The 12153-nt window shown below is 40.6% G+C and overlaps 1 protein-coding gene across 2 annotated transcripts in view; it reads right to left on the bottom strand.

Annotated features, from left to right (window-relative positions):
- Positions 1-12153, bottom strand: part of KLHL6 (kelch like family member 6) — a 438836-nt gene that overhangs the window by 275129 nt on the left and 151554 nt on the right. Inside the window, exon 1 of one of the 2 annotated variants that reach the window (XM_044070013.1) lies at positions 6553-6628. The exons of the other annotated variant lie outside the window; for it this stretch is intronic. The gene's annotated coding sequence lies outside the window, so the exon portion shown is untranslated. Of the gene's footprint in view, positions 1-6552; positions 6629-12153 lie in introns of those variants that run through there. 2 annotated transcript variants of the gene reach the window in all.

The following is a 12153-nucleotide window of genomic DNA, read 5'->3' as shown; positions in this document are numbered from 1 at the left end:
GAATTAGAGTCAGCTAGTTTTACAGTGTGGGTTCTGTCAGTAAGCCAGTTGGCAACCCATCGAGTGATGTAGGGATTAATGCCCAGCTTAGTAAGTTTATCTATGATTCCAGAGTGGGAGATGGTGTCAAAGGCCTTGGCAAGGTCCAGATAGGCTGTGTGAACTGCCTTACCCTCGTCCATGGCTCTGGAGACTGATTCGAAGAAGTCAATCAGGATCAGGAGACAAGATCAGCCCTTCACAAACCCAAACTGGGTGGGGTTCATTGTTTTAAGGTTGCCAATGTCTTTGTTTATAAGTTCCATGATAATATGTTCCATGGCCTTGCAGATCAGGCTTGTCAGACTGATGGGGCAATAGTTCCCGGGATCCAAGGTGGATCCCCCTTTGTGGAGTGGGATAACTGTAGCTGTGCCACTCAGTGAGCATGAAGCCTGAGGTGAGGGTATGATTAAACATGACACTTAAGTGAGGTGCCAGTTCATTTTGTAGTTCATGTAGTACACAGCCCGGGATGTCATCTGGTCCCATGGATGCTGTATTCATAGCTTTGGAGAGTGCGTTTTTTTACCTGTGTAGCCGTTACTACTGGAATTTGGCAATTTTCCGGTATTGAGATGGGCCACTTAGGGGGTGAGAGGAGGGTTGAAGTTGGCACTGAATCGATCTGCCAGGATATTGGCAATATCCTTGGGATCAGTATATTTAATGTCATTCTGTTGTAGCTGAGAGCAGATCTGAGCATTGCCATTTAGATTCTTGACATAGTTATAGAATGCCTTGTGGTTGTATTTGGAATCCTTGACAATTTTATTTTCATAACTAGCTTTGGAGGATTTTTTGAGGGATCTCAAATTCTTTTTGCATCCTAGGATTTTCCTCTTTTCTGCAACAGTTTCTTCCTTTTGTTGTAAAGTTTGTTTATGGCCGGGGACCACAAGATTAGCTTCCTTTATTTGGAGGAGAACATCTTGGTTCTATTTGGGATGGCACGATTCATGCATGAGTGGATGTGCTTGTACAGTGCCTTAGTGTAGTACTAAAGCAGTCGAACTTTCAGTTCCCATCTGCATGGGTGTCATGAAGTGTGTAACTTCTGACTTGAGTAGCATGAAGTTGGCTTTGGGGAAGTTTTTTATGGAGGTTTCCTTATTGGGGGGGGGGTGGATGTTAAGGATGATTAGCTTATGGTCTGACCTGACCAACGAGGGGGTGACCATAGGTGTGGAGCATCGATTTCCCATGTTGGTAATGACCAGGTCTAGGATATTGGAGCCCCTGGTGGGACTATGGATTAGTTGATCCAGGGCATTGGAATTTGTGAATTCCAAGAACCGTTGGGCAAAGGTGTTGGTACACTAGTAGTTTTCCCAGTTAATGGCAGGGTAGTTGAAATCACCCTGTATTAGGGTGTTTGATTGTATATTAATATTTTCCAGTATGTTTAGAAAGGTGTAGTGAGAATCTTGGGGCATGGTGGGGTTCTGTTACAAGCTACAATTTGGATTGCAATCTTACCTAGTGCTAGCTGCACCTGGAGAATTTCAGACACATTGTACTTGGCAACTAACCTGGTGGTGTGAATATCTTTGGTGAATATGGACACTCCTCCACCTTTAGTGTTTCGATCCTGGTTTGGTGGCCAAAAAGTGTGGTAAGAGTTGTAGCCTGGTATTGCAGGAGTGCTCTCTGGAGCCTTGAACCAGGTCTCAGTTACTGCACAGATATCAATGTTCTCCATTTTTAGGAGTGCCTCGAGAGAGTGCATTTTGATGTTTAGACTTCTAGCATTGAGTGGCATTACCTTCAGATTTTGCATGCTTGCACCTGTTACAGTGGTGGTTTTGTCCTTTGAACTTTCCCTAAAAAAGGCACTATAGGGGTGGCAAGAGTCTTAGCAAGTAACCTGAATCCCAGGGGCGACAGGCGCAGACCATCTCTGGCAAAGCATCGTGGTCTATCGATCATGTCATCCCAGGCAGACAGATACTGGATCCCCTTTGAATGACACCATAAACTTAGCCAATTGTGGAAGTCAATCATTTTGTCCTTATATTGTGATATCATTCTGGGTGAAGGCAAGATGCTACTCAGGGCTAGGGTCACACCTGCCTGGGCCACATGATCCGAGAGCTCTTCCATGTCTCTTTTCATGTAGTCCAGGGAGGTAGGTCTCAAGTCATTCACTCCAACATGGACAATGACAGAGTCATATTTGTACTTGTTGTGGAGTGACTTGAGTGCATGAGTTATGTGGCAGATCCTGGCACCCGACAGGCAGCTCACTGTAATTTTCTCCTTATTCAGCCTGGTGAGTGGGACATCAGTGTGCCTGATTATAGAGTCACCTATGACTAAAGTGTTAGGTACATTGTCTTGCCTTAGGGGCTGTTGCTGGGTGGCACACTGGTGTTGTGAGCTATGTGACACTTTGGTTGTGATTGGTGTTTGTTTGCGTTTCAGCTTTGGAGGTCCTTGTTGCTTGGGCAGGTTACAGTTAAGGGCCTCCGCATATGTGGGTTTAGTGTTGCTATGTGTGGGTGTTGGTGGTGTGAGTTTAGAAGGGCTATGAGTTGCTTGAGGTGTAGTGCGGGTGTTAACCTTCTCCTCTTGACTGTCTAGCACAGTCTTGGGTGGAGAGAGCTTTGCTTCCAGTTTGGCTATGTAAGTGCATCTCTCACAGGTTGTAGTGTTAGGTGGTAGGAGGAGAGGGTTCTCTGTGTACATGAGGCAATTGCTGCATTGCCCCAGTATGCCCAGATTCACCAGGTGGACAGGAGAAATCAAAGGAAGATGACCCTTGGACATGCCTGGTTTAGTGCTTTTTTTTTTAAAAGTACAGGAGCTGTTTTCCCTTACCTTAGCAAAGTACTTTGCAATTATAGGCTGTTTAGTGCCTATGATTAATTTCTCCTTATTAATAAGGCGAGTTGAGTGCTTGTATCAGTTTAAGGCTTTCTAGTGCTTTCCAGCAGGTATTAGAGCAAGTGCTAGTCACAGGGATGCTTAAAGGTAAGAAGAAAAAAAATGGTTTATCCTAAACACTGCAGTGTGCACTAGAGAAGCTAGATGTCAAAGTAGGCAACTTAAGTTTATCTGTCTAAAAAGTTAAGTTTTAGTGGAGAGTTACTATTTTTAAAACAGCAAGATAGATTGAAAGAGGGTGATCACTTTTGTATTCTGGTACTATGGAATACAGTAGAATGGTCAATAAATTTAAATAGTTGAAGGGGAGTGATTTCACAAAATGATAATTTTATGCTTACTCACACAAGCCAGTGAAAGCAGAGAGGAAATGAGATATATGGTCAAATTCACATAAGAGGCAGGCAACTAGAAAGACAGTGGTATTTAAGAACATGAAAGTGACAAGGTGCGGGGGTGGGAAAAGTTTTCTGCCTGACTCAAGAGACAGAGCTGTGGTGTCTTTTGAAGTTTTAATATGTGGTTAAAAGCAGAACACAAGCAAAACACAAGGTAAAAAAAAACAAAGCACAGCACTCAAAATATAAAAAGGCAATAAACTAATACAAAATACAACAAATAAAAAGCAAACCAACCTTTCCCTCACAGCAAAGTGTAGCAGAGTCTGGGTGAGCCTTTCCAATAAAGCTCTGAAATGTTTTATTTAATCCCTTAAATAGAAGGTTTAGTTCCTAGCTCCACCCCCTCAGTTCACTAATGATTAACCTTAAGTGACCTCTTCTATCTTATGTATGAGTCCTTAATTGATCAGTTCTAATTTCTGTCTGACTCACAAGAGACAGAGCTGTGGTTCTTTTGAAGTTTTAATATGCAGTTAAAAGCAGAACACAAGCAAAACACAAGGTAAAGAAAACAAATCACAGCACTCAAAATATAAAAAGGCAATAAACTAATACAAAATACAACAAATAAAAAGCAAACCAACCTTTCCCTCACAGCAAAGTGTAGCAGTCTGGGTGAGCCTTTAATATGCACAAGGATGAACTTTGTTTATGTAGATGGGGAGTCTGTTCCAGAGCAACAGTATCCTCTACGAGATGTACCCGTCCATTCAAAGTATTCTGTTAATGTTGCAGAAGAGTTGCAAAAACTGATAACTGTTTTACAAGTTAAAGCATTTTTGCATGGGGTTCCTGCACTCCCCAATAGTATTTCCATGATAACTATCTCAGAGCAGAGTGAATAATTAACAAAACTGAAGTCGTTGACTCAGTATATGACCCTGTCATGTACACTTGTAGTTCTGCAGTTCTGACAGTTGCAGCTACTGTCTCCAGAATGCCAATAGGTACCCAGTATTGTATTGCATTATTTTACTAATGAGATAAAACTTCTGAAATGAGATCCTTCACAGAGAAAACATGAGTTGTTGTGTCTTTCGGCTTATCCCATATAGGGGTTGCCACAGCGGAACTCTGGTCCGCTAATGTTTGGTAGTGGATTTTTATGTGCAGAGTTAAAAGCCCTGACGCACAACCTTCAATGAAGGCACTCTCATTCATGCATGCCTCCACACAGAAGACGCTCTAGCTGAGAATCGAATGGGACATCTTGATGTGAGGCGACAACGCTACCACAGCACCACTACAGTACAGATTAATAAAAAATGCCTGTTTAATTCCATATGATATTGAAGCTATGGAACTGATGGAATGCAAATCCAGAATAACTCTCAGCTACCCAACTCATCAATTTTACTAGAGTGCTGTAACACCTTCTATTAACACTCATTTATAGTTGCATGACAAACCCGAGAGACACTTTAACCACACCAGAAGTTTTTATTCTAAAATGAACAAGTGCCACATAAACATGTATAACTGATGGACGCAAAAAAATATTTGTATGAAATTTTATGGAAAATTCTGTAATGCAATGGTTTAAGCTAGTAGCATCCTAACTATCAAACAATAGTATTTAAGCTGCTGTCAGTGTTTCATTTGTGGACATGTCACCTAGTGCTAAAGTTACTGAGTTTACTTGGCTTCTTCATTCTTTTTTTGCCATGTTACCTGTGTGTTAGTGTGTGTGTGTGTGTGTGTGTGTGTGTGTGTGTGTGTGTGTGTGTGTGTGTGTGTGTGTGTGTGTGTGTGTGTGTATTGGCTGAATGCTTGGGAACAGCTAGAGAATTTAGAGCACACAGTAGAATGCTACCTACTGAATGGGTAAGTATCACAGCAAAGAATAGCATTACCTGGTGGAAATGAGGGGAAGATGGTTTATGTACCACAACAAAGGACTTTTATCTAATGAAAGTCAGAAACAATGCATGTACTATAAACCATATTTGTATGAAAATTATTGTGTAAAATGGCTGCAAATGGTAACATAGCTAGACAATACAGAGGCAAAAAACATATGTCATTATTCACAGAGAATGATACAAATGAAGGGAGTATCTAATATAGCTGCATACTGGAGGATAAGATGTCTATGTAACTATTAGTACCCAGGTGTACCTGACAGTATTGTGCAAAAGGTGGCAGAACACCCAGATGTGTATACAAATCATAGCTCAATAGCTTTTATACTAAGCAAATTATCTAGTGACATCTACTTATGAAATCCACATGTATCTATTAATGATACAAAGAACAAGGTTCTCCACAAATACCCCCCACACACACACGCATTTATACATATGATTACAGAAGGAATGTTTGAACTGTCAAAAACATTTTGCAAAAAGAAAACTATTTTTGTGATCTTTAAACTGGAACCATTCTGTAACAGTAAAACCTAATTTGTCTGAATAATGGTTGTGTTGTGTTTTTCTGAGGTAAAATGTAGTGTTAAGGTTAGGGTCAGAGTAAGGGTTAGCATGCATTACAAAAGCTTGTGTGGGGGGGCTTACTAACCCTAACTCTGTGTGTGTGTGTGTGTGTGTGTGTGTGTGTGTGTGTGTGTGTGTGTGTGTGTGTGTGTGTGTGTGTGTGTGTGTGTGTGTGTGTGTGTGCATTGTGACATCTTGTGTGGAAAATGGTGAATATGCCCTTGAATATATCTTATGTCTTTAAATTCTTGCAAAATGTTATAGGTAGATCTGAGTAATTTTATGTTTTTAACTGATTGTTTCTATATTTAGGTGTAGTTATAGTTATTAGCAACACAAACAATGTTGTTGTGTCTTTCGGCTTTGCCCGGTTAGGGGTCACCACAGCGGAACTCTGGTCCGCTAATGATTGGCAGTAGATTTTTACATACCGAGTTTCCGGCCCTGATGCACAACCTTCAACGAAGGTACGCCCATTCAAGCATGTCTCCACACAGAAGACGCTCTAGCTGAGAATCGAACAGGACAATGTCTTACTGTGAGGTGACAATGCTAACGCAGCACCACCACCGCAGTTATTAGCAACATAGACAATGTTTTCCATAATTCATGTATGGGGCAGTGAATGCTCAGTGGTGTAGTAAACACTGGGGAACTGGGTATCCCCAATGTCCTAGACAAGGGAGTAAGCCTGGAATGGAAATGCATAGTGCCTGCGAGAGTCAAAGGTGTTATAACTCTATTTTCTGAGTGAGTGTGTGTGTGGTCTTGCATGCTGTCATTTAGAAACTCACCTTGAATGCACCTCATCCTTGCAATAACATCTTCCAATAGATGAGAGCTATGGTAGAATCACTGTTAGGAGTGGTTGTAGCTTCATTCCGCTAGGCAAAACACAAAAAGAGGATGCATGGTAAAATGATGACCCTCAACACACATTTGTCTTCCCTCTATTTTACACAAAAGCCCATTCACAGGTAATTTGTGGCGCAACCTAAATTATATGCTTGTCTGGTTCAGTGCAGATCTTTTTAAACACTTTCACTTTTGTAGGAAATGACACTCTTCTGAATATACTTAAAGTAGCAGTTGATTTCTGCTGTTCTAATTACATACAATATGGCCTAACAGAAAGATAATACAAGAGAGAGCTTAAATGAGCATGTAGCAGACCAGGGTCTATGTTCTAGAACATTCAATAACATACTGTTTGAGTAAGTAAGACTTTGCTGTATAGTGTGGCTGTTTTTGAAAAAGGTACTCAAACTTGGACTGACTTTGTCTATCTGCTGTTTTACTATTTATTAGCCAAATAAGAACCATTAGACATACCTGCCTGTTTTCAGAGGTGAGGCCGCATACCTCTCAACTGTACAGATTTTCGCAGAATGTCCAGATTTTTGCCTCATATTTTTGGTCTGTTTTTCATAAATATGTGTTTTTTTCTGGCAAATTAGTGACAAATCATTAAAGACTGAAGTTAGAAAACAATGACAGCATTTGAGTTTCAGACGTCATACCCTTCAGAAAATTCATGTTAATGCAAAAGATGTTATACTATCAACTTTTTAAGTCTGTAAGCGCAATATATACAAATTGTCCCTATTTTTGGGGCCTTTCTCCACTTTTATTTATGGTTTTGTCCATATTTCTTGCTCTAAGAGCTTGATAGGTATGGAGGTGACCTGAAAGCTTATTTTTATTTGGTAAAGCATCCTCATCAAGGTCATACAGTTTGTAAGTGGAGAGGAAATACAAAAACAAACAAACTCTGATGCAAACATTCTGTTTCCTGCTTTTGAGGGAAGCCATTTTGGCCTGAATAACAGACTAGAGAATATACTCTGCCTTACTCAATTAGAATGCATGTTTACAACTTAGAAACTACTGTACATATTACTACTTTCCAGCTCCATAGAATTATTGTTCTGTAAGACAGAATTATTTATACTTAATAAACTCCTTCCAGTTTCCCTGGGGTTGCAACCAAGATGAAACATTATTCCTACAGTTTAAAGTACAGAAGCATTATTATTTTACAGATATGATAATATACTGACTATAAGGAACTTTTTCATGTTTTTAACAAGCCTTGCAGCATTCCTAGTTTTGAGATGAAGCTGTAAAGAGCTGTGTAACAAGTCAAGTATCTCTTGGTTAGGCTGTGACAATTGGATTAGGATACGAACACAGACATGGGATTACATTCTGGCTGCTCTTGAATCTTTTTGTACATTAAACTATCTCTGGTGATGGCATTAACAGTATGTATTATAAATGGTATTTTTGTCAAAAGTGCCTTTGCTTTTCAATGAGAGTTACTTTGGGATGTTTAACATGCATCGGGACTGCAATCAAGTCAGAAGGGCGGCTGACCAGCTGGTGTGGAGGCTGGGGTTCCCATCTTTAATCCAGGGTGCTCACCTGGGTATGGCCAGTGATCCAGGCAATGGAGGTCCTACTAGGGGGAGAGGATTGACTAGGCAAAGGGTTTTCTTTCTGTCTCTGGCAGGTAGACAGTGAGGAGCACTGGAAATTTTGCTCCTTGTCTGATGCAAAAGAGAATAACATCTCAGACACCATAATGAGTTAATGAAAATTTGTGGTGTCCACAGTCTTGTACATGTGATTCAGATGTGAAAGCTATGATGTTATCAAATGCTTGTGTCTGCAGAAACATGGCAACATTTAAAAAATAACTTCTGTCTATAATATGAAGCTACAGCCAGTCTGTCAATCCACTCGCTATGGTACTACCTAGAATCAACAATGCATAAAGTTTAGCCTGCATCAAATGGTGTACAGGGATAAAACAACAGGTACACCTCAGGTGACCTGAGTTCAGTTAGCATCTCAGGTGTGTGATGGTACAGATAAGGAGAAAAGCATGCCCATCCTGTGTGTGTGTGCATGTGTGTGTGCGTGTGTGTGTGTGTGTGTGTGTGTGTGTGTGTGTGTGTGTGTGTGGGGGGGGGGAATGAGTGGTGTAACAATGCAAAAGGTCACTTGTCAAGCCGTGTGGGAGGCAGGGGCTGGGAGCAATCAATTGGCTGGGAAGGACAGGTTAACCAAGATGGAGTGGTTGCCCTAGAGCCCAAAGAAGATAAATATTTGAAGGGTGTCCCGCATTGCACACTCAGTCTACAAAGGATATCTCAGCAGGGGGTGGAGTAGAGCCAGGGAAAAAGCCAGACAAGTAACAAGGATGATTCTGCAGGTGCATAGCTATGCCCCACCCCAGGGCACTGCATTCCCATTCCCATTCTCATTCTCATCCCACCAGCAGTCCCTAACTCAGGGGATAGTACCAGGTACAACTTGCTCTCCACCTTCTATTCCATTTTCTCTATGCTAGCGATTCCAAACCTGGGGCAGGGAATACAGAGGTATTGTTTGAGGGTTAGGACAATAGGAGTGGCATTGGGCAACAGACTACCAAAGCTTCAGGTTGGAACACAAGGTGTATAAGGTTCAATTCCCTAGAGAGGAGGAGGAAGGGTCGGGAATCATTTCCAGCTGTATGTTAAACCAGGATACTTCATCCAGCAGAGGTTGGGAGGTCAACTGTAGTGTCTAGCTGCAAGTGAAGTTCAGCAGGAAAGAACAAAATCATTTTTGTGGGCCAGCTTCCCAGACTATGTAGACCCCCTCCTGCTGCTCTATAGACTCATTTACTTCTCCAGGTGTAGGGGCTCAGCTTCAGAGTTATTTATTTTACACTGCCTGGAGGGAAGAGTCAAGAGTCTAGGAACAATGCTCTGTCCTAGGAGGCAGGAGTTTTTTCTTTGCTCTAAGTCCCTTTCTTGAAATGTAATGTCATGTTGAGGCTGGATGGGAGATGGGGAGCTACCTCAGTTCCACATCTGGGCCCATAGGGCAACAATGCTATTGCTCATTCTCCCACTCGGCATCCCGGTGTTTTCTCTTTGAGCTCTGGCCTCCATCACACCCCTATTAGAATGATGTCAGCATGCAGCCTCCCACCAGGATAGACACTCCCATCCTTCCTGCCAGCTCCTTCAAACAGGCAAGCCTCTTAATGAACTTGGGTCACCTGGGCCATAGTTAGGGGTTTATCCCTCTATATCATTGGGCTGGCACAAAAACATTTTTAAAAACTCAGACAGAATCTTAGTTATTCATCTCATCTCTAGTATGGTATTATGCAGTGGTTAACAGACAAAATAAGTGATTAAAGGCTGGAAGTCCATAATCTCTCTCTCTCTTCCTTCAGTACAGTGTTAGTACTAGAATATGAATGTAAATGTCTGATGGTAGGCTAAAACCCCTGTCATTCTGAGCTTCCTGGCATGAAGGAAGCAACCAGCTGAATGACTGACACAGTTGCACATGGTCTCAAATTGGCTAAGATACCAGGCAAAGTCCCCTCCTGTTCTTGGAGAAGGTACTATGAGTTGTCCTGCTTGGTGAGAAGCAAATTATATTACAGTGGCAAAAGAACTGAAGAGACAGTAGACATTTTTTATTAATTAATAGCACAGATTCCAGATTATCATACACAATTAAAGATTCTCAGAAATCTCTAATAATGGAAATATTTACTAATGAAGTATCTGGAAGAAAAGAGACAGACTAGTAATAACAGTAGTTGTAGCAGTGTCATTTATACTGGTGACAATACAACTCTTGCTGTATGGCACTGGATAAGATGGGACAAGGGAGAGGTTAAGTGAGTATGTATTTTGGTTATGTAATTAGTTTAGTAGAGGAAGACTAGGGTTAACATTTGGAAGTACAGTTAGTAGGGGAAATAAGTTAAGGTGTGCTTCCTATAAAGATAATGCAACCTTTGGGGTGGATAAATTGGGATGGTAGGGAAAGACACCCTAGCCCTGTGGCTTGTGTTATGTGAGAGTGGTGAAAGTATGGCTTATGTGACATGAGCTTACTAAAGTTGTGGCTTTACTCACTAGAAGGGCATGTGGACTGACAGCTCACCATTTAGGATAACAAAATCCTTGGGTACTCTTGGGATCAGACTAAATCCTTATTGTGAAGCTTGCTCCACCAGAAGTTCTAACATGTATCCACCCATACTAAGGAGTAATGCAGAGACCCAGCTGACAACCTGTACACTCTGCAAGGACAGGGATCTGTTGGAGCAGAATTTAAAGTTGAGAAAAACGTATACATGAGCAGAGGAAGACATTGCAAACAGAGACTGGGATTGAACCGTGTAGTTATCATTCTCTTAAGAGGCTTGACAGCTTGTCCTAGGAGGCAATGTTATGCACCTCTATTATTACTAATTGCAAAGATGAAGGGGATTTTTTTAAACATCTTTATTAAATCAGAATTGCAACAGTGACATAGGTGCTTATACATGAATAAAAAATAAAACAAACTGTAGTGCTATTTCTCATCGTTTTCATGCAGTTGGTGTGTGTATATATATATATATATATATATATATATATATATATATATATATATATATATATATATATATGACAATTCTTTCACTCTAATATTACATAAATTGTTCATTTCCTGCCATTCCTTAAAGCTTACTTTTCGTCTTGAACATTACAATGCATGTATTGTTCCCATCAATTCTATTTATTTCTGTGTAATTCACTGCGTCTATTTTCTGCAGATCCCACCTTCAGTTCTTTTATCTCCTTTTCAGCATTTATTTCTTCAGTAATGGTTTAGATTTTTATTTCCATTTTCTAATAATGGCTTTTTTGGCTGCCAGTAGCATTACTATGTACAGGCAATTCAGGTTAGGTGTTCCATCTCAAAACAACCATTTCCTTAGTTACAACAATTTGCTTCCTCAACATTTCTGACAAAGTACTCTAAAGTGAACTTTAAAAAATGTTAAGTTGTTACACTCCCAAAAAAAAAACACATTTCCAATTATTTATCTCTCTGTTTCCCATCCCACCTTGCTGTACATGAGGAAAGCATCTCTGAAGTCTGCTTGGGTTATACAAATACTATGCAAGCACTTCCAAGCAAAAAGCCTTAACTTTCTGGACTTTTTTGCATACTTGGTAGCCATACAGATATTGTCTCAATGTTCCCTTGTGTAGTGCCTTTCCAGTTTTTCTTCCCAATATTTTTCAGCCTACTCTGATATTAATCCCTGCTAGGGAAGGCAGTCTGTAACCTGCAGTCCAGATTTCTGAGCGGCCTCATCCTATTCTATTATCTTTCTGTCTTAAGTTTTTGCTTCCAGTGCCTTGGTTCCTTTGCTAATTTTCTGCAGTGAATTCCAACTCCCTCTTGTCTATTTTTTCTGCCCCTACTTACAGTCATCCCTACATGCAAAATCTTACTCCATTCTTATATTTTTTTAACACCTTTATTGAATTATCACTTGTGACATAGGCATATTTACATTTATATAAAAGTAATCAAACTGTATT

The sequence above is a fragment of the Protopterus annectens genome, chromosome 4.part1, assembly GCF_019279795.1.
Source record: "Protopterus annectens isolate FY-2018-M chromosome 4.part1, PAN1.0, whole genome shotgun sequence".
In the NCBI taxonomy this organism is placed as follows: Eukaryota; Metazoa; Chordata; order Ceratodontiformes; family Protopteridae; genus Protopterus; species Protopterus annectens.
Note: the sequence above shows the minus strand (reverse complement) of the source record. Positions and strands in the feature narration are given on the sequence as shown.